This window comes from Lithobates pipiens, unplaced genomic scaffold (assembly GCF_037356315.1).
Source record: "Lithobates pipiens isolate NorthernLeopardFrog02 unplaced genomic scaffold, aLitPip1_a1.2 Scaffold_25, whole genome shotgun sequence".
In the NCBI taxonomy this organism is placed as follows: domain Eukaryota; kingdom Metazoa; phylum Chordata; class Amphibia; order Anura; family Ranidae; genus Lithobates; species Lithobates pipiens.
This window is the reverse complement of record NW_027507787.1, coordinates 109,416,528-109,440,045: the sequence shown is the minus strand read 5'-3', so window position 1 is coordinate 109,440,045 and position 23,518 is coordinate 109,416,528. Positions and strand designations below refer to the sequence as shown.

Below are 23,518 nucleotides of genomic sequence, written 5' to 3'. Positions count from 1 at the left end.
AGAGTGCCTCAAGAGATTGCCTATGGCCACATCACTCTGAAAGCACCCAATCTCGTCTGATCTTGGAGGCTAAGAAGAGTCGGGCCTGGTTAGTACCTCAATGGCAGACCACCTGGGAATACCAGTTATTGTGGGCTTCTTTTTATGTTGTTGGCGTTGATTCGATTTTTTTTTTCGCTTGTTTCCCAAGGTGACCATCTTGGCATTTGTTAAGAGGGTTGAGAGTGCCCAAAGAGATCGCTTACAGCAGCATCACCCTGAAAGAGCCCTATCTCTTCTCTTCTCTGAGGCTAAGAAGGTTTGGGCCTAGTTAGTACCTGGATAGGAGATGGCGTTGGAATACCAGGTGCCGTATTCTTCTTTTTATGTTTTTGACATTGACCTGTTTTTTTTCACTTGTATCTCAAGGTGACTATCTTGGCATTTGTCAAGAGGGTTGAGAATGCCCAAAGAGATTGCCTATGGGCACAAAACCTTGAAAGCGCCCGATCTCCTCTGATCTCAGAAGCTAAACAGGGTTGGGCCTTGCTAGTACCTGGATTGGAGACCACCTGGGAATACTAGGTGCTGTAGGCTTCTTTTTTTTTTTTCAAATATAAATTTTATTCAACTCCAAACTGGGGAAGACCGTCCCCGCATTACAACATACAACAACAAGTCAAGTACAATCCAATTAAGCAAAACTCAATACAGACAAAAACTGGGACTTTAGGAGTGTCATATTGCAATCATAACGAAGTAACATATAGCGCGTATATCGTGCCAGGGTCTGGGATCATATAAACCCCAAGTCCCCCCGGCACCATCTATCCCCAAAAAGGGGAAGGGGTCTGTCGTTCCCACTTTTCACTTTTTCCAAAAAGAAAAGAAAGAGTAACAGGGAGGGGGGGAGAGAGGAATACAGAGAGCAGAAGAAAAGGAAAAGAAAGAAAAGAGGGAAAAGACGCGATGGCGACCTCCGTCCCAGGGGGCCCATGCAGGCCATCCCCTGGCACTAAGGCGAGAGCAGGCGGCGCCCCTCCAGCGAAAATATGAAAACATTCCAACCATCCCAGGTTTGTTTAAAAATCTCCTGTTTATCCTGTGCCGTAAGGATCAAGTCCTCCATCTTTTTAATGTCCTCTACTTTCCTGACTCAGTGAGCAATAGAAGGGGGGGAACTGTTCTTCCAATAAAGCGGGATACAGGACTTTGCAGCATTTAGTAAATGCCGCAGGATGGACTTTCTGTATTGCTTAATGGGGACCTGTGAGAGGTGCAGGAGAAAGAAAGCCGCCTCATCCGGGAGCGGGAATTCCACAAATTGCTGTGTAATGCGTCTGACTTCTCTCCAGAAATCAATCAACCTTGGGCAGGACCAAAATATATGAAGCAGAGTGCCTTCTTCCTCACCGCATCGCCAGCATCTGTCAGAGGTAGCGGGGAAGCACTTATGTAGCTTAGATGGTGTCAAGTACCACCTGGTGAGAAGTTTAAAGTTTGTCTCCTGAATCCTGGTGCATAGCGAGGACTTGAGAGCGAGGGTAACAATGCGCTGTCTTTGCGCCGGGGAAAACAAGCAGTTAAGATCTCTCTCCCAACTGGACAGACATGGTAAATGTGGATGCTCCGGAAGTGTGTTCAGGAGCTTATATGTCTGAGAGAGGATGTGGGCCAAGGGGCCATCACTTGTACAGAGAGCCTCAAAGTCCGTCAGGTGGCGGTCGAAATCTTTGGGATTGGGGATAGAATGGAGGAAGTGATGCAGTTGCACCGCTCTCCAGAAAGGTAGCTGAAACTTTCCCGCGGGATCGGTCAGAATTGAGATGGATGGCCACCTACCGTCGCTAACAAATTTAGACGCATGGTCCAAATTGGAACTTTTGAGCAGATCGTATTCTCGGGCGGAAATTCCCGGCTCAAATCTCGGATGTCCAAGGATAGGGAACAAGGGGGAAGTCAGAGATGTCAGTACATTTTGGGCAGCAATCCGGTGACAGACTTTCAAAGAAGCCCCTATAGTAGGGTGTGACTTCAACGCCTTAGGCAAATCTTTGTAGCACCACAGGGCACTTTTCAAGGGAATGCAGGAGTAAGACTGTTCTAATTGCACCCACAGCTTAGTCAGACGGTTACAATTCCAATCTAACACACGCCCCATGTGAGAGGCCTGGTAATAGCGTCGTAAATCAGGGAGAGCCAACCCTCCCTGCTGTTTGGCTAGAGTCAATTGCGATCGCTTAAGACGAGGTTTTTTGCGTGCCCATATAAACTGAGTAAGTAGGGACTGAACCCGTTTAAAGAATGGGACCGGGATCTGGATCGGGAGAGCCTGGAAAAGATAGGTAAATTTGGGAAGTATATTCATTTTAATGAGATTGCATCTCCCGAACCATGAATGAAAGCCGGAGCTCCATTTTTGGAGGAGAGCGCGCGCCCTAACAACCAGGGGGGGGGAAATTCATCGCAAACGTATGTGTTATATCGGGCGGGATCTGCGTACCCAGGTATGTCAGGGCCGTGTGAGTCCACCTAAAACGGAAGGTAGACTGCATATCTAGTAGCGTCTGCGGTGATACAGCCACCTCCATGGCCTCCGATTTCGAAAAATTAATCTTGAGGTGGGAGAGCCTTCCGTAAAGCTGGAACTTGTGAAGGAGACTTGGCAGGGAGATTCTGGGGTTCGTTAATGAAAACAGCATGTCGTCCGCATAAGCCGAAATCTTACACTCGGTGCTGCCCATAAGGAGTCCCGTTACGTCGGGGTTTCGCCGGACAGTAGAAAGAAAGGGTTCCAAGGACAGCGCGAAGAGAAGGGGAGACAAAGGGCACCCCTGTCTGGTCCCATTCCTGATGTCGAGAGATGCCGAGAGCACTCCATTCGCCTTTACCTAAGCCGAGGGACGGGAATATATATTACGAATCCAGGTCAACATTCGTCTCCCTAGGCCTATGTGTCGGAGGACCGAGAATAAAAACGTCCAATCAACCCGATCAAAGGCCTTCTCAGCATCCGTACACACGAAGAGACAGGGAGTCCCAGATGATTTGGCTTTATGCACCAGGTTAAGGACTTTAACAGTATTGTCCCGGGCCTCCCTAGAGGGGATAAAGCCTACTTGGTCGACGTGTATGAGAGACTGCAGGTGCCGCGCCAAACGCGTGGCGAGGATTTTGGAAAATAGCTTCAGATCCAGGTTTAGGAGGGAAATAGGTCGATAGCTCCCACACAGGCCTGGGTCCTTGCCCTCTTTGGGGATCAATGAAATATGGGCTCTAAGGGTATCCCTCGGAAAGTCCCCTCCCGAGCCCAGAGCATTAAAAAGCTGCACCAAATGCGGGCCGAGGGTAGGCAAAAAGGTCTTATAGTATTGTGCGGTGTAACCGTCCGGACCCGGGGCCTTACCTACTTTCAACGAGCCTACTGCCCGTTGCACCTCTTCCAATGTGATCGGGCCCTCCAGACCCTCCCGTGTCTCCACCGAAAGGGTCGGTAGACCGGAACTGATCACATACCTACCTATTTCCTCCAGACTGGACCCGGAGTCGGGCAAATTATAAAGATCATGGTAGAATTTCCCGAAAGTATCAGCTATCTGAGTTGGGGTAGAGACCCTCTGACCCTTCCCATCTACCAGCTGCGGAATATAGGAGGCAGACTTCAATTCCCGAACCGACCGAGCCAACAACTTCCCACATTTGTCCCCCGATTCATAGGACAATTTCCGACAGAACTGGAGTGCCGCTTTTGCTTTGTAGTGAAGTAGGTCAGTGATCTGGGCCCGCAGCATCCCCAGTTCATTCTCCAGAAGCTGCGTGGGAGCATGCTTGTGCCTCGCCTCAGTAGTGGCAAGCTCAGAAAGAAGCTTGGTCAGCCGCTCATTCCGCTCTCGTTTGATTCGAGCCCCATGCTTGATCAGGACCCCACGGAGAACCGCTTTGTCTTTGTGGGCCTCCCAGACCGTCCCCGGGTCGCAATCCTGTGTTTCGTTTTCCCGAAAGTACAGGTCAATTGACCTGGTAACATCTGCCAAAACCTCCGGGATTTGAAGGAGGCTCTCGTTGAGGCGCCAAAACAAAGACCGGGGGGAGGGATTCTTCGTGAGGGCGTAAGTAAGAGCCACTGGAGCGTGGTCGGACCAAGTGATATGGCCGATGGCGGTAGAGTCCACCAGGTGTAGTTGATCATGAGGGATCAAAAATAAATCTATCCTCGAGTAGGACTTGTGGGGGGGGGGAGTAAAAAGAATAATCCCTTTCCCCCGAGTGTTGCAGGCGCCATACGTCAACCAGCTGGTCCTGTAGAAGGTACCTGGTTATCTGCTTTCTGATAGAAACCGGCACTGAGGAGCACGAGGCAGACGTATCAACCTGAGGTGTAAGAGGGATGTTAAAATCCCCACCCAGTATCAACTGACCCTCCCGAAATTCCCTCAAACAATCAAAAGCAGTCCTAAGAAACACGTGCTGCTGAACATTGGGGGCATATATCGTAGCGAAGGTAAATAGTACTTCCCCTATGCGGCCCTTAAGAAAGAGGAAGCGGCCCTCCGGGTCTACCCGGGACTCCAGAAACACCCAGGGGAGTTTGCTGGAGATCAAAATGGAGACCCCCTTGGTCTTAGCCGAGGGGTTAGTGGAGTGGTAGACATGAGGAAAAAATCTCGACTGGAGAAAGGGGAGGTTCGTCTTTTTAAAATGTGTTTCCTGGATAAAGGCCACATCAGTGCAGGATTTCTTCAGTTCTCGCTGGAGAATACGCCGCTTTTCAGGGGAGTTCAGCCCCTTGACATTAAAGGAGGTGAATTTAATAAGGTCCGCCATCGCGCCCTTGAGATATAGAAATGGGCGCCCAGAAAAAACCACGCCAGGCAAAACCCAGGTAGATATCACGTGACTGATAGACCAGGGGGAACCGAACGTGAAAAAGAGTGGGGGGGAAGAAAACAGATGGAAAATATTAAGGACAGTACCCCACAGCCCGTGGGAGAAAGAAAGTAGAGAAGTCCGCACTAAAAGCTCGAACAAGAGAGAGAAAGAAAAGAAAGTAACAAGAGAGAAAAAAAAAGAAAATATAAAATCACTAAACTAGAAAAAAGTTGCTATAACGCATACCAGCAGTATACTGGGTTTAAAGCGTCATCCTATTTGGAGCGTAAGGTGGACAAGTCGGAGAGAGACTCCCGGGACTCGTCCCCCCCTACTCCCAGCCATAAAAGGAACATCGTCTTGAAACGGCATACATGTGACAGGCAAACAATGAAAGGCACACAGAAGTACATGAGGGAAGAAAAAAAAAAAAACACATATATAAATAATAAATGACAAACGCGAACTCAACAGCTCTAAAGGGTCCCCCGACCCGCCCCAAAACATAGGCACGCCCGGGGGAGCCTAACACAACCCAGGGTCCCACCCGTGAGAGTGACCTCCACCCCCCCCCGCTCCACATCCCCAAGCCCCGAGAACCCAAAAAAGAAAATACATATATGTACATATACATGCAGTGCACCCCCACTTATAGCATTCTGCAGCATCTCCGAGGGGGGGGAGGAAGAAGGGGAGCCGGAGAGAAACAGAGAGGAGGGTGGGAGGGAAGAAAGAGGAGGGGAAGAAGGGGGGGGGAGAGTGAAAGGCAGAAAGAGACCAGATGAAGGGGAAAGAAGGGGGAGGGAGAGGTGAATAAGGGATGGGGGGGGGGGGTAGGGAGGGAGAAGAAAGTGCAGGGGAGAGGAGGGAAGAGAGGAAAAGGGTAAAAAAGGGGGAGGGGTATTGAGGGGAAAAAAAAAAAAAAGAGCAAGGAAGGTAAACAGTCACCCCCCGGAGAACACTCGTGTGGTCATCCACGGTCTCATAACACCGCAGCTTGATAACCAAACAAACCACGAAAGGGCATACCCCCCCCCCCCCAGGTGTCCCTCAGCGTAGTAGCAGGATAGAGTCACCGTCCCGGGACCAATCCAGCAAAGTTCCTTCAGCTCCGTGGTCAAAGGTCAGTGCGGGGTGCACGGAGGGAGGCATGATATCGCCCAAAGGCAGTCCCCGTAAAGCATGGCAGCAAACAGGGGGGGCGCCAGCGCCGTGAGGATTCATGCGTTACAGTCTGCGGTCCCCTGCCGTCTCCGAAAACTGCGGGTGGTCACATCAAGAAGGGTAAAGCAGGGGCCCGAGGACAACCCGCAATAGCTACCGACTCACCAGGGCTAAGCAAAAGGGCCCGCAGGCACATCCGATCAGGAAGAGGTGCAGAGCGGCCCCCAAACAACCAGACAGATCCGTCCCCAGTCCAGCTATAGTGCTCCTGCCTCATGATCCCGGGTCAGGCTGGGGGGCAGGGCACCCCACAAACATTCAGGGGAGACCCCAGGAAGGAGTCCGGCGTCAATTGGAGTGGAACCAGATCCATGTAGGCTTAAGGGTAACTGGTAGAACTCCCCTGGGGAACCAGCCAGCACAAATGGTACAGGTCAGATAGGGGGTGCGGGGTCAAAGAGTGTACCTCTCACTTCACAATCCAAAGGCAATGTGGAGCGCACAGCGGGCGGCAGACAATCCTCCCAACAGGCAGAGCTGACCCCAGAAGCAAGACCGGCATCTATCAGAGTGAAGCCGAAGTTCGTGTCCAGTCGCCCAAACTCCCGGGGGGGTCCCGCCAGTCGCGAAGGGGAGGCACAATAGATGGGTGGGAAATGGGGGCTAGCAAACAGCCAACTCAGGAGCCAGTTAGGGTAGGAAGGGGGCAAACAGTCACGACAGGCTAGAGGAGGACGCAGAGCAGTCCCCCAGTTACTCACGGCGGGCGTCTCTGGAAGCGGAACGCCGTCTCCCTCCTGGTCTCCTGTGGCGGCGGGGAAGCGGGCCCTGCATCTGGAGGACACCGGATCTGCCGGGCAGGCGAGGTAGTAGCTGCAGCCAATCCGGAATCACGATCGGATCCACGGCCAGAAACTGGAAGAGTGCTGGGAGATCTGACGGTCCCTGGAGTGTAAAGGAAGATGACTCCTTCCGGAACGTGACCGAGAGGGGATATCCCCACTGGTAAGTGTATCCACGCTGTCTTGCCAGTTCCAGCAGGGGACGGAGCAGTGCCCTGCGCTTCAGGGTAGCCCTAGAGAGGTCTGGCAAAATCAGGATCCGAGCACCATCCAACTCCACCTCGCCATGTTCCCAGGCCCGGCGAAGTATAAGTTCCCTCTGTACATAGCGGTGGAATCGGCACACTACATCATGCGGCCGCGCCGGGTCCGCGGATCTCGGTCCCAGAGTTCTATGAACTCTATCGAGCTCGACGGACATCTCCGGGTCTGCCGCTATGACACGGAAAATGTTCAGCACTATGTCCCCCAGGTTCTCTGCAGCTGAGGATTCCGGAATGCCACGGAGCCGCACATTGGAACGACGGCTCCGGTCCTCAATGTCCTCTATGTGCAGCTGGAGAGAAACTGCCGCATCACGGTGCCGGTCCCCTGCCTGTTCCAGGGCTAGCACCCGGCCCTCTAAGGAGGAGACTGAGGTCTCCCCCGTGTGCACGCGCTCTGCCAGGCTGGAAACCTCTCCCCTCACCTCCTGGATATCCCGACGATGGGTCTCCTCGAGGCGGAGGATCAGCGCCTCTATGTCATTCCTTGTGGGCAGCGCCTGTAGAAGCGCTCGGATGTCCTGCTCCACATCTGCCGGCGCAGCGGGGCTTCCCGCCGACATCTCACCACCGGGTGGGTCTGGAAGTTCTGGGCAGCCACTGGGTAGGGAGTCCGAGCCGGGGGAGCCAAGAAGATCCTCCCGATGCTGATCCGCCCGCGATGTGCCACGTGTAGGGCCCCGCGAGGCCGGGGCTCCGGCGCTCGGGTCCTGGATCTTCTTAAAAAAGCGTCTAATCTCACTGGGGTTTTTGGAGGCAGAAGTCCCCCTGGCTAAGGCTCTGGTCTTGTGCCTTTTGGTCGGCAGCATTCCGGGATTATGGTGCAGTAGGCCGGGAAAGGGGGTCCGAGGCCGGGAGCTCAACAAAAACGTGTCTTTACTCCGCCATGTCCAGGCCACGCCCCCCTGTAGGCTTCTTTTTATGTTGTTGGCCTTGACCTGTTTTTTTTTTCACTTGTTTCCCAAGGTGACCATCTTGGCGTTTGTCAAGAGGGTTGAGAGTGCCCGAAGAGATCACCTACGGCCCCATCCCCCTGAAAGCGCCCAATCTCGTCTGATCTCGGAGGCTAAACAGTGTCTGGCCTGGTTAGTACCTGGATGGGAGACCGCCTGGGAATACCATGTGCCATAGGCTTCTTTTTTTTTCTTTTTTCTTTAGTAGTATGCGAGATACAATGCAAAGGCAACTTCACAGAATGTGTGATACAAATAGTTACAAACAAACGATCATATTGCATGGATATAAGAGCCAATCGTAAGAAGTCAGAGGAGAATAGCACGTGTACAGCTTTGCGGTCATATCAAGATGAGATTAAAGCTCCATCTCGTTGGGATCCTCTACCATTTAAAATATTATTGATACTAGCCCTGCTACCCTCGAAGAGTTTAGTTTCTTAGCCTCAGAGAATAGAAGATATAGGGCTCTTTCAGGGTGATGCTGCTGTAAGCGATCTCTTTGGACACTCTCAACCCTCTTGACAAATGCCAAGATGGTCACCTTGGGAAACAAGCGAAAAAAAAAAGCAAATCAATGCCAACAACATAAAAAGAAGCCTACAATAACTTGCCTTCTCCGCGTCCGTTGACAACATAAGCAAGGACCTTCCCTGTACATGCGCCGCATGGATTAAATTGAGGACTCGGGCCGTATTGTCTCTAGCTTCCGACTTATTTTTTATTTTTTTGCTTGTTTCCCAAGGTGACCATCTTGGCGTTTGTCAAGAGGGTTGAAAGTGCCTGAAGAGATTGCCTACGGGCACATCACCCTGAAAGCAGCCAATCTCATTTGATGTTGGAGGCTAAGAAGAGTCGGGCCTTGTTAGTACCTGGATGGGAGACCGCCTGGGAATACCAGGTGTCGTAGACTTCTTTTTATGTTGTTGGCGTTGACCTGTTTTTTTTTTCGCTTGTTTCCCAAAGTGACCATCTTGGTGTTTGTCAAGAGGGTTGAGAGTGCCTCAAGAGATTGCCTATGGCCACATCACTCTGAAAACACCCAATCTCGTCTGATCTTGGAGGCTAAGAAGAGTCGGGCCTGGTTAGTACCTCAATGGCAGACCACCTGGGAATACCAGTTATTGTGGGCTTCTTTTTATGTTGTTGGCGTTGATTCGATTTTTTTTTTCGCTTGTTTCCCAAGGTGACCATCTTGGCATTTGTTAAGAGGGTTGAGAGTGCCCAAAGAGATCGCTTACAGCAGCATCACCCTGAAAGAGCCCTATCTCTTCTCTTCTCTGAGGCTAAGAAGGGTTGGGCCTAGTTAGTACCTGGATAGGAGATGGCGTTGGAATACCAGGTGCCGTATTCTTCTTTTTATGTTGTTGACATTGACCTGTTTTTTTTCACTTGTATCTCAAGGTGACTATCTTGGCATTTGTCAAGAGGGTTGAGAATGCCTTGAAAGCGCCCGATCTCCTCTGATCTCAGAAGCTAAACAGGGTTGGGCCTTGCTAGTACCTGGATTGGAGACCACCTGGGAATACTAGGTGCTGTAGGCTTCTTTTTATGTTGTTGGCCTTGACCTGTTTTTTTTTTCACTTGTTTCCCAAGGTGACCATCTTAGCGTTTGTCAAGAGGGTTGAGAGTGCCCGAAGAGATCACCTACGGCCCCATCCCCCTGAAAGCGCCCAATCTCGTCTGATCTCGGAGGCTAAACAGTGTCTGGCCTGGTTAGTACCTGGATGGGAGACCGCCTGGGAATACCATGTGCCATAGGCTTCTTTTTTTTTCTTTTTTATTTAGTAGTATGCGAGATACAATGCAAAGGCAACTTCACAGAATGTGTGATACAAATAGTTACAAACAAACGATCATATTGCATGGATATAAGAGCCAATCGTAAGAAGTCAGAGGAGAATAGCACGTGCACAGCTTTGCGGTCATATCAAGATGAGATTAAAGCTCCATCTCGTTGGGATCCTCTACCATTTAAAATATTATTGATACTAGCCCTGCTACCCTCGAAGAGTTTAGTTTCTTAGCCTCAGAGAATAGAAGATATAGGGCTCTTTCAGGGTGATGCTGCTGTAAGCGATCTCTTTGGACACTCTCAACCCTCTTGACAAATGCCAAGATGGTCACCTTGGGAAACAAGCGAAAAAAAAAAGCAAATCAATGCCAACAACATAAAAAGAAGCCTACAATAACTTGCCTTCTCCGCGTCCATTGACAACATAAGCAAGGACCTTCCCTGTACATGCACCGCATGGATTAAATTGAGGACTCGGGCCGTATTGTCTCTAGCTTCTGACTTATTTTTTATTTTTTTGCTTGTTTCCCAAGGTGACCATCTTGGCGTTTGTCAAGAGGGTTGAAAGTGCCTGAAGAGATTGCCTACGGGCACATCACCCTGAAAGCAGCCAATCTCATTTGATGTTGGAGGCTAAGAAGAGTCGGGCCTTGTTAGTACCTGGATGGGAGACCGCCTGGGAATACCAGGTGTCGTAGACTTCTTTTTATGTTATTGGCGTTGACCTGTTTTTTTTTTCGCTTGTTTCCCAAAGTGACCATCTTGGTGTTCGTCAAGAGGGTTGAGAGTGCCTCAAGAGATTGCCTATGGCCACATCACTCTGAAAGCACCCAATCTCGTCTGATCTTGGAGGCTAAGAAGAGTCGGGCCTGGTTAGTACCTCAATGGCAGACCACCTGGGAATACCAGTTATTGTGGGCTTCTTTTTATGTTGTTGGCGTTGATTTGATTTTTTTTTTCGCTTGTTTCCCAAGGTGACCATCTTGGCATTTGTTAAGAGGGTTGAGAGTGCCCAAAGAGATCGCTTACAGCAGCATCACCCTGAAAGAGCCCTATCTCTTCTCTTCTCTGAGGCTAAAAAGGGTTGGGCCTAGTTAGTACCTGGATAGGAGATGGCGTTGGAATACCAGGTGCCGTATTCTTCTTTTTATGTTGTTGACATTGACCTTGACCTGTTTTTTTCACTTGTATCAAATGCCAATGCGCATGCACAGTACACAGCAACACAGATTCCGAAAATTGCCGAGCATGCCGAGTCCAGGTTCTATCCCCACTATCCAAGTGGACATAGAGTAAGAATATAAAAGAGCCGAGCGCAGCGAGGCCGAGCCCGAAGCGTGGCGAGCAAAGCTCGCCTGCGAGGGGCCCTCTAATATTCACAACCCTATGTCCGCTTGGATGGTGGGGCTACCACCTCCACTCACCGCGCAGGCGCCGTTCAGCTTCGGAGATTTTCCGAAGCTTCGTCTGCTCCGTACTGCGCATGCGCAGTACGGCGTGGACACTATATCATGGCCGGACAGTATATGGCAGAACACCGGCACCAGTCAACCACCGGTGTCATGTGCGTCGCTGTGTAATATAGAGCAGGGTTCGGGAAGCCAATACCTCCCCGCAATTTCGGTCGCAATAGCATTGCCCTACCAATACGCATATGTTTTCTGCGCCAGAGGAACTTGATAAAGATTGAGCGAACCGCATGAAAGAAAGTCTGGGGTATTATGATAGGTAAGGCTTGTAGTAGATACAGAAGTCGTGGCATCGCGTTCATCTTCAACACATTACAGCGTCCGAACCATGACAGAGCTAGTGGGTCCCATCTTTTAAGGTCCGCTGTAAGCCCATAGGCTTCTTTTTATGTTGTTGGCTTTGACCTGTTTTTTTGCTTGTTTCTCAAGGCGACCATCTTGGCGTTTGTCAAGAGGGTTGGGCGTGTCTTGAAGAGAACGTTTACGGCCACATCAACCTGAAAGCACCCGATCTCGTCTGAATTAAGAGGCTAAGCAGCGTCAGGCCTGGTTAGTACCTGGATGGGAGACTGCCTGGGAAGACCAGGTGCCATAGAAGGATCTGGTCTGGTTAGTGTCTTGATTGGGAGATCGCCTGGGAATACTGGATGCCGTAGGCTTCTTTTTATGTTGTTGGCTTTGACCTGTTTTTTTAGCTTTTTTCCCAAGGTGACCATCTTGGCCTTTGTCAAGAGGCTTCAGAGTGCCCAAAGAGAGTGCCTACGGCCAAATCACCCTGAAAGAGCCCAATCTCATCTGATCTCGGAGGCTAAGCAGCGATGGGCCTGGTTAGTACCTGGATGGGAGAAAGCTTGGGAATACCAGGTGCCGTAGGCTTCTCATTATGTTGTCGGCGTTGACCTGTTTTTTTTCCCTTGTTTCCCAAGGTGACCATCTTGGCATGTGTCAAGAGGGTTGAGAGTGCACAAAGAAATTGCCTACAACACCCTGAAAGCGCCCAATCTCGTTTGGTCTCAGAGGCTAAGCAGGGTTGGGCCTGGTTTGTACCTGGATGGGAGACCGCCTGGGTTTTCCAGATGCCACAGGCTTATTTTTATGTTGTTGGTGTTGACCTGTTTTTTTCGCTTGTTTCCCAAAGTGATCATCTTGGCATTTGTCAAGAGGGTTGAGAGTGCCTAAAGAGATCGCTTACAGCCGCATCACCCAGAAAGCACCCTATCTCTTCTGATCTCAGAGGCTAAAAGGGTTGGGCCTAGTTAGTACTTGAATGGGAGACGGCCTTGAAATACCAGGTGCCGTATTCTTCTTTTTATGTTGTTGGCGTTGACCTGTTTTTTTTCGCTTGTTTCCCAGGGTGACTATCTTGGCATTTTTCAAGAGGGATGAGAGTGCCCAAAGAGATTGCCTATGGGCACATCACCCTGAAAGCGCCCAATCTCTGCTGATCTCAGAGGCTAGAAAGGGTCGCGCCTTGTTAATACCTGGATGGGAGACCGCCTGGAAATACTAGGTGCGGTAGGCTTCTTTTTATGTTGTTGGTGTTGACCTGTTTTTTTGTTTGTTTCCCAAGGTGACCATCTTGGCGTTTGTCAAGAGGGTTGAGCGTGCCTGAAAAAATCTACTATGGCTGCATCACCCTGAAAGAGCCAAATCTCATTTGATCTCAGAGGCTAAGCAGAGTTGGGACCTGGTTAGTACCTGGATGGGAGACCGCCTGGGATTTCTCGATGCCATAGGCTTTTTTTTAAAGTTGTTGGCATTGACTTATTTTTTTTTTTTGTTTTATTCTTTTATTAAGTATAAGTAGAACAACATAAATATAACAGTCAACCATACAGCATGACCCAGGGTCACAATTACATGGTAACAAAAAATAGGCAGCCAAATAACTCTGGGTTCTCAGAGGGGAGTCCTACAGTTTCATGCAGAAAAGAGAGAAACCCCACCTCCGACATGTAGTACAGTATAACTAGTGCAGCTCCGTTCGGACAAATGTAATCATGGAGAACAACTGGGACCACAGCGAGCCAGCTTATCATGACCTATGTGAACCAGAGTAGAATATGAGCCAGTCGTGTCCAGAACCCTGGGGTTCTTCTGGGTCCCAAAGGCTAGTAAGGAGACAAGGCATAGTCAAAAGGGAGGACGGGGGAAGAAGAGAGTGCAAAGACGGAGAGAGAGGAGGGGGGGGATGGCGGCGGGGAAAAAAAGAAAAATAAAGACAAAAAGGGAGTGGGGGGGGAGAATGGCACCCAGGGCAGACATGGCCTACGTAGGTAAATGTTAGATGTTCAGTCGTTTTCTGGGACAGGGGCGCTCACCTCCTGAATGTAGTCTCAAGTACCAGTAAAATACGTCCAGGGCCTCCATGTAACAATAAATGCCTCTTCAGTGTTGTGAAGGGTGGCGGTCAATTCTTCCATCCGGAGAATATGATTGACTTTGGAATACCACAGCACCACCGCACCTTGGGGCTGAGGCTGCCTCCACAGTGTGGGAATGCAGGCCCGGGCGGCGTTCAGGAGTTGCATCGTGAGGGTTTTTTTGTATTTTCGAACAGGCTGTTTGGTCAAGTGTAGAAGGCACGCTGCTGGGTTGTCTGCGATATCTACATTTCTGAGAGTTTTTATCGTCCCGTTCACCTCCACCCAAAAGTTCCTCAAGGCCGGGCATGCCCAGAAAATGTGTCCCATGGTCCCCGTATCTGAATTGCACCTCCAACAAACATCCGGGATCGATCTATTCATTTTATTCAGAAGGTATGGGACTCTATACCAGCGTGAGACTATCTTGTATCCTGATTCTTGATATTGGTTTGCGATGGAAGCTTTATGTACTAATGTCAGGATCTTCCCTATCTGTTGTGGGGTAATTGTGATGCCAAAGTCCCTCTCCCATTTGTGGATAAATGGTGGGGTCGACTCCTCCTCCTGACTACTTAATAGGTTGTACAGGAGGGAGAGGGTGTGTGTCGCACAGGTTCCTTTTTGTGACAGATGGATTCATAGGGCGTCAGGTCTCTAGGGGGCCCTTTGTATGGCCAGAAGAAAGTGATGAAGTTGATAAGCACTAAACAAGTCAAGCGGAGGGTCAGAAAGCTCGGCGACAGTTTGCGTGGTCGGGAGCCCTCCCGAGGGCCACACCTCTCCCAGACGCTGTTTCCCCACCACAGTCAACTGTCGCAGTTTCTTGTTGGTAAATCCCGATGGGAAGTCTGGATTACCTATAACCGGAGTCATTGGTGACGGCAGGGGAGCAATGTGTGTGCAGCGGAACAACCTCCGCACAACAGCCAACGTAGCTCCCACTACGGGGTGATCTCTGAGGTCTTTTGGTAGGGAGGACAGGAGCCACGGGGAGGTCAATAGGGGAATGGATCCATCCTCAATCTCCATCTCCACCCACTACTTGTGTGGGCCATTACAATGCCAATCAACGACTCTCGCTAGCAGAGTCGCTCTGTAGTATTGTCTCAGATCTGGGAGACCCAGACCCCCCTTGTCCTTTGGTCTGGCAAGCAATTGCAAACGGGCTCTGGGCGGTTTGCGCGCCCAAATAAAGTCCCGGAGCAGCACCTGCAGTTGTCTGAAAAAAATTGGAGGTAACCGGATCGGTAATGTCTGGAACAAGTATAAGATCCGCAGGAGGGCCGTCATTTTGAATGCATTACAGCGCCCGAACCAGGTCAGTGTTAAAGCATGCCAGTTTCCCAAATCAGATTTCAGTCTATTCAGGAGAGGGACAAAATTAAGCGAGTACAATTGCGCCAAATCCGCTGCGATGTCAACGCCCAGGTAACGTATAGATTTTTCAGCTCAGTAGAATGGAAAAGCGGAGAGTAGCCTCTTGGCCTCACCATCCGGGACCGATATATTCAATACAGCCGACGGTGCAATTGATTTTATAGTTTGATAGGCTGCCGCATGGCCGGAGAGCCGCGAGTATATTGGGAAGCGAAATGTGTGGATTGGAGACGAAAAAAATTAGATCGTCAGCGTACGCCGCAATTTTGTGGTGTGCCGAGGGTTTGGATATGCCAGTAATATTCGGGTCATTCCGAACGTGACACATAAGTGGTTCCAGTGTCAGAATAAAAATTAGGGGAGACAGAGGGCACCCCTGCCTCGTCCCATTAGTGATGGGGAAAGAGTCCGAGCATCACTCGTTCACCCGTACCGCTTCCGACGGCGTGGAGTAAAGCGTGGTCTAGTTATTAAAAGATGGGACCCACTAGCTCTGTCATGGTTCGGACGCTGTAATGTGTTGAAGATGAACGCGATGCCACGACTTTTCTATCTACTACAAGCCTTACCTATCAAAATACCCCAGACTTTCTTTCATGCGGTTCGCTCAATCTTTATCAAGTTCCTCTGGCGTATTGGTAGGGCAATGCTATTGCGACCGAAATTGCGGGGAGGTATTGGCTCCGGTGGTTGACTGGTGCCGGTGTTCTGCCATATACTGTCCGGCCATGATATAGTGTCCGCGCCGTACTGCACATGCGCAGTACGGAGCAGACAAAGCTTCGGAAAATCTCCGAAGCTGAGTGGAGGTGGTAGCCCCACCATCCAAGCGGACATAGGGTTGTGAATATTAGAGGGCCCCTCGCAGGCGAGCTTTGCTCGCCACGCTTCAGGATCGGCCTCGCTGCGCTCGGCTCTTTTATATTCTTACTCTCTGTCCACTTGGATAGTGGGGATAGAACCTGGACTCAGTGCGCAGGCAATTTTCGGAATCTGTGTTGCTGTGTACTGCGCATGAGCAGTACACAGCGGACACTATCCGATGGGGGACCATATGTGATAAGACACCGGCATGGGGAACTGAAGCTATGGGTCAAGCTAGAGCAGGAGATGGCGCGGGTTCCACTGGCTGGTCTACCTTGGGCGGGGAGGCCATTGGAGCCCTGTGTGACTACTCACCCGTCAATTGGCCCCTCGCTCGCCGAGATGGATGTTTTTTTTCACCTTTCCCACCTGACTAACTTCCCTTCTTCTATGACCCCAATTATTGGACATCCTAGATTCTCTCCGGGCCTGTCTGACCAGGCCTTTACCAGGAAAGCCCCGAAAGGGCTTCTGAGAGCAGCCCTATTTCTTGGACCCACGGGCTTGATTTTCATGGGGACCATACTGCTAGAGCAAGTACCTGTTGCATTGGATAGCTGGAGAGCTAGACAGCTAATCCATTTCCTCGGATCACTACCTAACCATTCGTGCTTCTCTAGACAATTCCACCCCTTCAAGGAACTTTGCCTGGATGATGGCCCAATTCGTGGTTCCCTCTCTAGGTCCTACCAAATCCTGACAGACGCACAATCCTCCACGGATCCACCCTTCCTAGCTAAATAGAAAAGGGACTTACAAACTACATTCTCCAAACCACAGAAGGACAGAATACTCTTTTTCGCCCATAAGTCGTCACTCTGCAGTAAATATCAGGAGATCTCATATAAGCTGATCACACGCTGGTATCGTACACCGGTGGTGTTGGCCAAAATATTCCCTGGTCAATCTGACCGCTGCTGTCGCTGTGGGCAACAGGCTGGCACCATTCTCCACATTCTCTGGGAATGCCCTAAATTACAAACATTCTGGCAGCCTGTCCTGAGACTCATCCACAAGTTCACAGACATTTCCTTAGCCAATGATCCCGCAGCAGTTCTTCTCAATCTAACTCCTATGTCGAGAAAGCGTTATCATAAGTCTTTACTTAAACATCTCCTCAATGCAGGTAGGGCCTGCATCCCAAGTCAGTGGAAAGAGCAATCTGCTCCAATGGTGACCCAGTGGTTCGCAAGGGTAAATGATATTGAACGAATGGAAGACCTGACTGCCACAATGAGGGATAAAACGGAGCATGGGAACAGATGGTTCTACTGGACCCAGTTTTGCTTTTCGGAAGAATACCTCCGCGAGACATAGTAAGCTCATGGTGATCATTGGAGATCGCTGTTCCAAACGTTGGACAGCTGATGAGCTGGTGAGCCGAGGGCGTCTCTTGCTCACTGGGAGGGGACCCCATCCTGTCCACTCTACCCACGACACCCCCTTACCCCTTCTTTTCCTTTTCTGCCATTTCCTTCCCCTATCTTCTCTTTCCCCTTCTCCCTCCTTTCAGTTCTACCATTTCCCTTCTTAACTCAAAAAAGGGAAAAGAAAATGGTATGTTCCGACCCCATTTGACTACTACACAATACTCTTCCCCTTTCTATGGATATCTAAACTCTTCGAGGGTAGCAGGGCTAGTATCAATAATATTTTAAGTGGTAGAGGATCCCAACGTGATGGAGCTTTAATTTCATCTTGATATGACCGCAAAGCTGTACACGTGCTATTCTCCTCGGACTTCTTACCATTGGCTCTGATATCCATGCAATATGATCGTTTGTTTGTAACTATTTGTATCACACATTCTGTGAAGTTGCCTTTGCATTGTATGTCGCATACTACTAAATAAAAAAAATTAAAAAAAAAGAAGCCTATGGCACCTGGTATTCCCAGGCGGTCTCCCATCCAGGTACTAACCAGGCCTGACACTGTTTAGCATCCGAGATCAGACGAGATTGGACGCTTTCAGGGTGATGGGGCCGTAGGTGATCTCTTCGGGCACTCTCAACCCTCTTGACAAACGCCAAGATGGTCACCTTGGGAAACAAGTGAAAAAAAAAACAGGTCAAGGCCAACAACATAAAAAGAAGCCTACAGCACCTAGTATTCCCAGGTGGTCTCCAATCCAGGTACTAGCAAGGCCCAACCCTGTTTAGCTTCTGAGATCAGAGGAGATCGGGTGCTTTCAGGGTTATGTGCCCATAGGCAATCTCTTTGGGCATTCTCAACCCTCTTGACAAATGCCAAGATAGTCACCTTGAGATAAAAGCGAAAAAAAACAGGTCAATGTCAACAACATAAAAAGAAGAATACGGCACCTGGTATTCCAACGCCATCTCCCATCCAGGTACTAACTAGTCCCAACTCTTCTTAGCCTCAGAGAAGAGAAGAGATAGGGCTCTTTCAGGGTGATGCTGCTGTAAGCGATCTCTTTGGGCACTCTCAATCCTCTTGACAAATGCCAAGATGGTCACCTTGGGAAACAAGCAAAAAAAAAAAACGAATCAATGCCAACAACATAAAAAGAAGCCTACAATAACTGGTATTCCCAGGTGGTCTCCCATCCAGGTACTAACCAGGCCAGACTCTTCTTAGCCTCCAAGATCAGACGAGATTGGGTGCTTTCAGAGTGATGTGGCCATAGGCAATCTCTTCAGGCACTCTAAACCCTCTTGACAAACACCAAGATGGTCACTTTGGGAAACAAGCGAAAAAAAAAAACAGGTCAACGCCAACAACATAAAAAGAAGCCTACAGCACCTAGTATTCCCAGGTGGTCTCCAATCCAGGTACTAGCAAGGCCCAACCCTGTTTAGCTTCTGAGATCAGAGGAGATCGGGTGCTTTCAGGGTTATGTGCCCATAGGCAATCTCTTTGGGCATTCTCAACCCTCTTGACAAATGCCAAGATAGTCACCTTGAGATAAAAGCGAAAAAAAACAGGTCAATGTCAACAACATAAAAAGAAGAATACGGCACCTGGTATTCCAACGCCATCTCCCATCCAGGTACTAACTAGTCCCAACTCTTCTTAGCCTCAGAGAAGAGAAGAGATAGGGCTCTTTCAGGGTGATGCTGCTGTAAGCGATCTCTTTGGGCACTCTCAATCCTCTTGACAAATGCCAAGATGGTCACCTTGGGAAACAAGCAAAAAAAAAAAACGAATCAATGCCAACAACATAAAAAGAAGTCTACGACACCTGGTATTCCCAGGCGGTCTCCAATCCAGGTACTAACAAGGCCCGACTCTTCTTAGCCTCCAACATTAAACGAGATCGGGTGCTTTCAGGGTGATGTGCCCGTAGGCAATCTCTTCAGGCACTTTCAACCCTCTTGACAAACGCCAAGATGGTCACCTTGGGAAACAAGCAAAAAAAATAAAAATAAGTCGGAAGCTAGAGACAATACGGCCCGAGTCCTCAATTTAATCCATGCGGCGCATGTACAGGGAAGGCCCTTGCTTATGTTGTCAACGGACGCGGAGAAGGCCTTTGACAGGGTGGCCTGGCACTTTATGCAGGCCACCCTGGAACATATAGGTCTTGGCCCCAACATGATGAGCTGGGTAAAGTCGCTTTACTCCATGCCGTCGGCAGCGGTACGAGTGAACGAGTGGTGCTCGGACTCTTTCCCCATCACTAATGGGAAGAGGCAGGGGTGCCCTCTGTCTCCCCTAATTTTTATTCTGACACTGGAACCACTTATGTGTCACGTTTGGAATGACCCGAATATTACTGGCATATCCAAACCCTCAGCACACCACAAAATTGCGGCGTACGCTGACGATCTAATTTTTTCCGTCTCCAATCCACACATTTTGCTTCCCAATATACTTGCGTCTCTACAGCGATACGGCAGCCAATCAAACTATAAAATCAATTGCGCCAAGTCGGCTGTATTGAATATATCGGTCCCGGATGGTGAGGCCAAGAGGCTCCGCTCCGCTTTTCCATTCTACTGGGCTGAAAAATCTATACGTTACCTGGGCGTTGACATCGCAGCGGATTTAGCGCAATTGTACCCGCTTAATTTTGTCCCTCTCCTGGATAGACTGAAATCTGATTTGGGAAACTGGCATGCTTTAACACTGACCTGGTTCAGGCGCTGCAATGCATTCAAAATGATGGCCCTCCCGCTGGTCTTATACATGTTCCAGACATTCCCGATCCGGCTACCCCCAATTTTTTTCAGACAACTGCAGGTGCTGCTCCGGGACTTTATTTGGGCGCGCAAACCGCCCAGAGCCCGTTTGCAATTGCTTGCCAGACCAGAGGACAAGGGGGGTCTGGGTCTCCCAGATCTCAGACAATACTACAGAGTGACTCTGCTAGCGAGAGTCGTTGATTGGCATTGTAATGGCCAACACAAGCAGTGGGTAAAGATGGAGATTGAGGATGGATCCATTCCCCTATTGACCTCCCCGTGGCTCCTGTCCTCGACACACCCTCTCCCTCCTGTACAACCTATTGAGTAGTCAGGAGGAGGAGTCGACCCCCACCATTTATCCACAAATGGGACAGGGACTTAGGCATCACATTTACCCCACAACAGATAGGGAAGATCCTGACCTTAGTACATAAAGCTTCCATCGCAAACCAATATCAAGAATCAGGATACAAGATAGTCTCACGCTGGTATAGAGTCCCATACCTTCTGAATAAAATGGATAGATCGATCCCGGATGTTTGTTGGAGGTGAAATTCAGATACGGGGACCATGGGACACCTTTTCTGGGCATGCCCGGCCTTGAGGAACTTTTGGGTTCCCAGCAGCGTGCCTTCTACACTTGACCGAACAGCCTGTTCGAAAATACAAAAAAACCCTCACGATGCAACTCCTGAATGCCGCCCGGGCCTGCATTCCCGCACTGTGGAGGCAGCCTCAGCCCCCATCCAAGGTGCTGTGGTATTCCAAAGTCAATCATATTCTCCGGATGGAAGAATTGACCGCCACCCTTCACAACACTGAAGAGGCATTTAGTGTTACATGGAGGCCCTGGAGGTATTTTACTGGTACTCGAGACTACATTCGGGAGGTGAGCAGTGCCTCTGTCCCAGAAAACGACTGAACATCTAACATTTACCTACGTAGGCCATGTCTGCCCTGGGTGGCATTCCCCCCCTCCCTTTATGTCTTTATTTTTCTTTTTTTCCCCGCCGCCATCCCCCCACCTCCTCTCTCTCCGTCTTTGCACTCTCTTCTTCCCCCGTCCTCCCTTTTGACTATGTCTTGTCTCCTTACTAGCCTTCGGGACCCAGAAGAACCCCAGGGTTCTGGACATGACCGGCTCATATTTTACTCTGGTTCACGTAGGTCATGATAAGCTGGCTCGCTGTGGTCCCAGTTGTTCTCCATGATTACATTTGTCTGAACGGAGCTGCACTACTCCGTTACTCAGTACTTCTGTACTACATGTCGAAGGTGGGGTTTCTCTCTTTTCTGCATGAAACTGTAGGACTCCCCTCTGAGAACCCAGAGTTATTTGGCTGCCTATTTTTTGTTACCATTTAATTGTGACCCTGGGTCATGCTGTATGGTTGACTGTTATATTTATGTTCTACTTAATAAAAGAATAATAAAATTTAAAAAAATAAGTCAATGCCAACAACTTAAAACTAAAGCCTATGGCATCGAGAAATCCCAGGCGGTCTCCCATCCAGGTACTAACCAGGTCCCAACCCTGCTTAGCCTCTGAGATCAAATGCACGCTCAACCCTCTTGACAAACGCCAAGATGGTCACCTTGGGAAACAAACAAAAAAAACAAGTCAACGCCAACAACATAAAAAGATGCCTGCGGCATTTGGAAAACCCAGGCGGTCTCCCATCCAGGTACAAACCAGGCCCAACCCTGCTTAGCCTCTGAGACCAAACGACATTGGGCGCTTTCAAGGTGTTGTGCCCGTAGGCAATTTCTTTGTGCACTCTCAACCCTCTTGACAAATGCCAAGATGGTCACCTTGGGAAACAAGGGAAAAAAAACAGGTCAACGCCTACAACATAAAAAGAATCCTACGGCATCCGGTATTCCCAGGCGATCTCCCAATCAAGACACTAACCAGTCCAGATCCTTCTATGTCACCTGGTCTTCCCAGGCAGTCTCCCATCCAGGTACTAACCAGGCCTGACGCTGCTAAGCCTCTGAAATCAGACGAGATCGGGTGCTTTCAGGGTGATGTGGCCGTAAGCGTTCTCTTCAAAACACGCCCAACCCTCTTGACAAACACCAAGATGGTCGCTTTGAGAAACAAGCGAAATAAACAGTTCAAAGCCATCAACATAAAAAGAAGCCTATGGCACCTGGTATTTCCAGGCGGTCTCCCATCCAGGTACTAACCAGGCCCGACACTGTTTAGCCTCTGAGATCAGATGAGATTGGGCGCTTTCAGGGTGATGGGGCCGTAGGTGATCTCTTCGGGCACTCTCAACCCTCTTGTTAAATGCCTTGGAAAACAAGCGAAAATAAACAGGTAAACGCCAACAACATAAAAAGAAGCCTACGGCACCTGGTATTCACAGATGGTCTCCCATACAGGTATTAACCAGGCCGTACACTGCTAGGCCTCCGAGATCAGATGAGAAACTAGCGAAAGAAAAACAGGTCAAAGCCAACAATATAAAAAGATTCCTACGGCACCTTTAATTAGGTACTATCCAGGCCGGACCCTGCTTAGCCTCTGAGATCAGATGAGATCGGGCGCTTTCAGGGGGATGTGGCCGTAGGAGATTTCTTTGGGCTCTCTCAGCCCTCTTGACAAATGCCAAGATGATCACCTTGGCAAACAAGCGGAAAAAAAAAAACATGTCAACGCCAACAACATAAAAAGAATCCTACGGCACCTGGTATTCCCAGTTGGTCTCCCATCCAGTTACTAATCAGGCCCGACAATGCTTAGCCTCTGAGATCAGACAAGATCAGGCACTTTCAAGGTGATGGGGCCATAGGCGATCTCTTCGGGCACTGTCAACCATCTTGACAAACGCCAACATGGTCATCTGTGTCCTGTCACCTCTGTCCAGTAGCCGATCAACTTCGGGCATCTCCAAAACATGTGCATCATGTCTCCCCCCATGTTCCCGCACCGGGGGCAACTTGCATCCGGCTGTTCGGCCAAACTGAAAAAGTTTACGAGGAGCATAATAGGTTCTATATAATAAGAACAGATGTGACATCCTCTGTGAGGAGAGCCACAATTCACCACAGGCAGGATTCCTGTGGCCAATTATAGCTCAGGGGGGTTTAGTACACACCCCACACTATATAAGGCCGCCAGCGCGGCGGCCTTGTATAGTGTGTTGCGGTGGTCAGGGAAAGAGGACGATAGGCAGGGACAGTGTCTTTACTGCTTGGGAACCTAGCACTGTTACAGTGGGTGTTATGTGCCTCCTGCACAGTACACACCTGAAGCTACCCTTTATTACTGCTGTTCAATTTCTGCAATACATGCATCTGCAGTGCAGAAGTTAGAGTGGGTGTTGTGTGCCTCCTGCACAGTATACACCTTATTGCTGGTGTTCTGTTTCTGTAATACAGGAACCTATCACTGTTACAGTGCTAGGGTGTACAGAGAAGCTG

General features: G+C 49.7%; 15 pseudogenes; 9 read left to right on the top strand and 6 right to left on the bottom strand.

The window, feature by feature from the left end:
• Window positions 1–18: 18 nt before the first annotated feature.
• On the top strand, window positions 19–137 carry LOC143931181 (5S ribosomal RNA; annotated as a pseudogene).
• Window positions 138–457: 320 nt separating this feature from the next.
• Window positions 458–576, top strand: LOC143931816 (5S ribosomal RNA; annotated as a pseudogene).
• Window positions 577–8,132: 7,556 nt separating this feature from the next.
• On the top strand, window positions 8,133–8,251 carry LOC143931997 (5S ribosomal RNA; annotated as a pseudogene).
• A 613-nt stretch (window positions 8,252–8,864) lies between these two features.
• LOC143932009 (5S ribosomal RNA) lies at window positions 8,865–8,983 on the top strand (annotated as a pseudogene).
• A 101-nt stretch (window positions 8,984–9,084) lies between these two features.
• LOC143931239 (5S ribosomal RNA) lies at window positions 9,085–9,203 on the top strand (annotated as a pseudogene).
• Window positions 9,204–9,715: 512 nt separating this feature from the next.
• LOC143931996 (5S ribosomal RNA) lies at window positions 9,716–9,834 on the top strand (annotated as a pseudogene).
• Window positions 9,835–10,447: 613 nt separating this feature from the next.
• LOC143932008 (5S ribosomal RNA) lies at window positions 10,448–10,566 on the top strand (annotated as a pseudogene).
• Window positions 10,567–10,667: 101 nt separating this feature from the next.
• On the top strand, window positions 10,668–10,786 carry LOC143931179 (5S ribosomal RNA; annotated as a pseudogene).
• Window positions 10,787–12,091: 1,305 nt separating this feature from the next.
• On the top strand, window positions 12,092–12,210 carry LOC143931203 (5S ribosomal RNA; annotated as a pseudogene).
• Window positions 12,211–17,812: 5,602 nt separating this feature from the next.
• LOC143931439 (5S ribosomal RNA) lies at window positions 17,813–17,931 on the bottom strand (annotated as a pseudogene).
• Window positions 17,932–18,032: 101 nt separating this feature from the next.
• LOC143931108 (5S ribosomal RNA) lies at window positions 18,033–18,151 on the bottom strand (annotated as a pseudogene).
• Window positions 18,152–18,471: 320 nt separating this feature from the next.
• Window positions 18,472–18,590, bottom strand: LOC143932562 (5S ribosomal RNA; annotated as a pseudogene).
• Window positions 18,591–18,692: 102 nt separating this feature from the next.
• On the bottom strand, window positions 18,693–18,811 carry LOC143931107 (5S ribosomal RNA; annotated as a pseudogene).
• A 3,419-nt stretch (window positions 18,812–22,230) lies between these two features.
• LOC143931362 (5S ribosomal RNA) lies at window positions 22,231–22,349 on the bottom strand (annotated as a pseudogene).
• Window positions 22,350–22,770: 421 nt separating this feature from the next.
• On the bottom strand, window positions 22,771–22,889 carry LOC143931635 (5S ribosomal RNA; annotated as a pseudogene).
• Window positions 22,890–23,518: the final 629 nt, after the last annotated feature.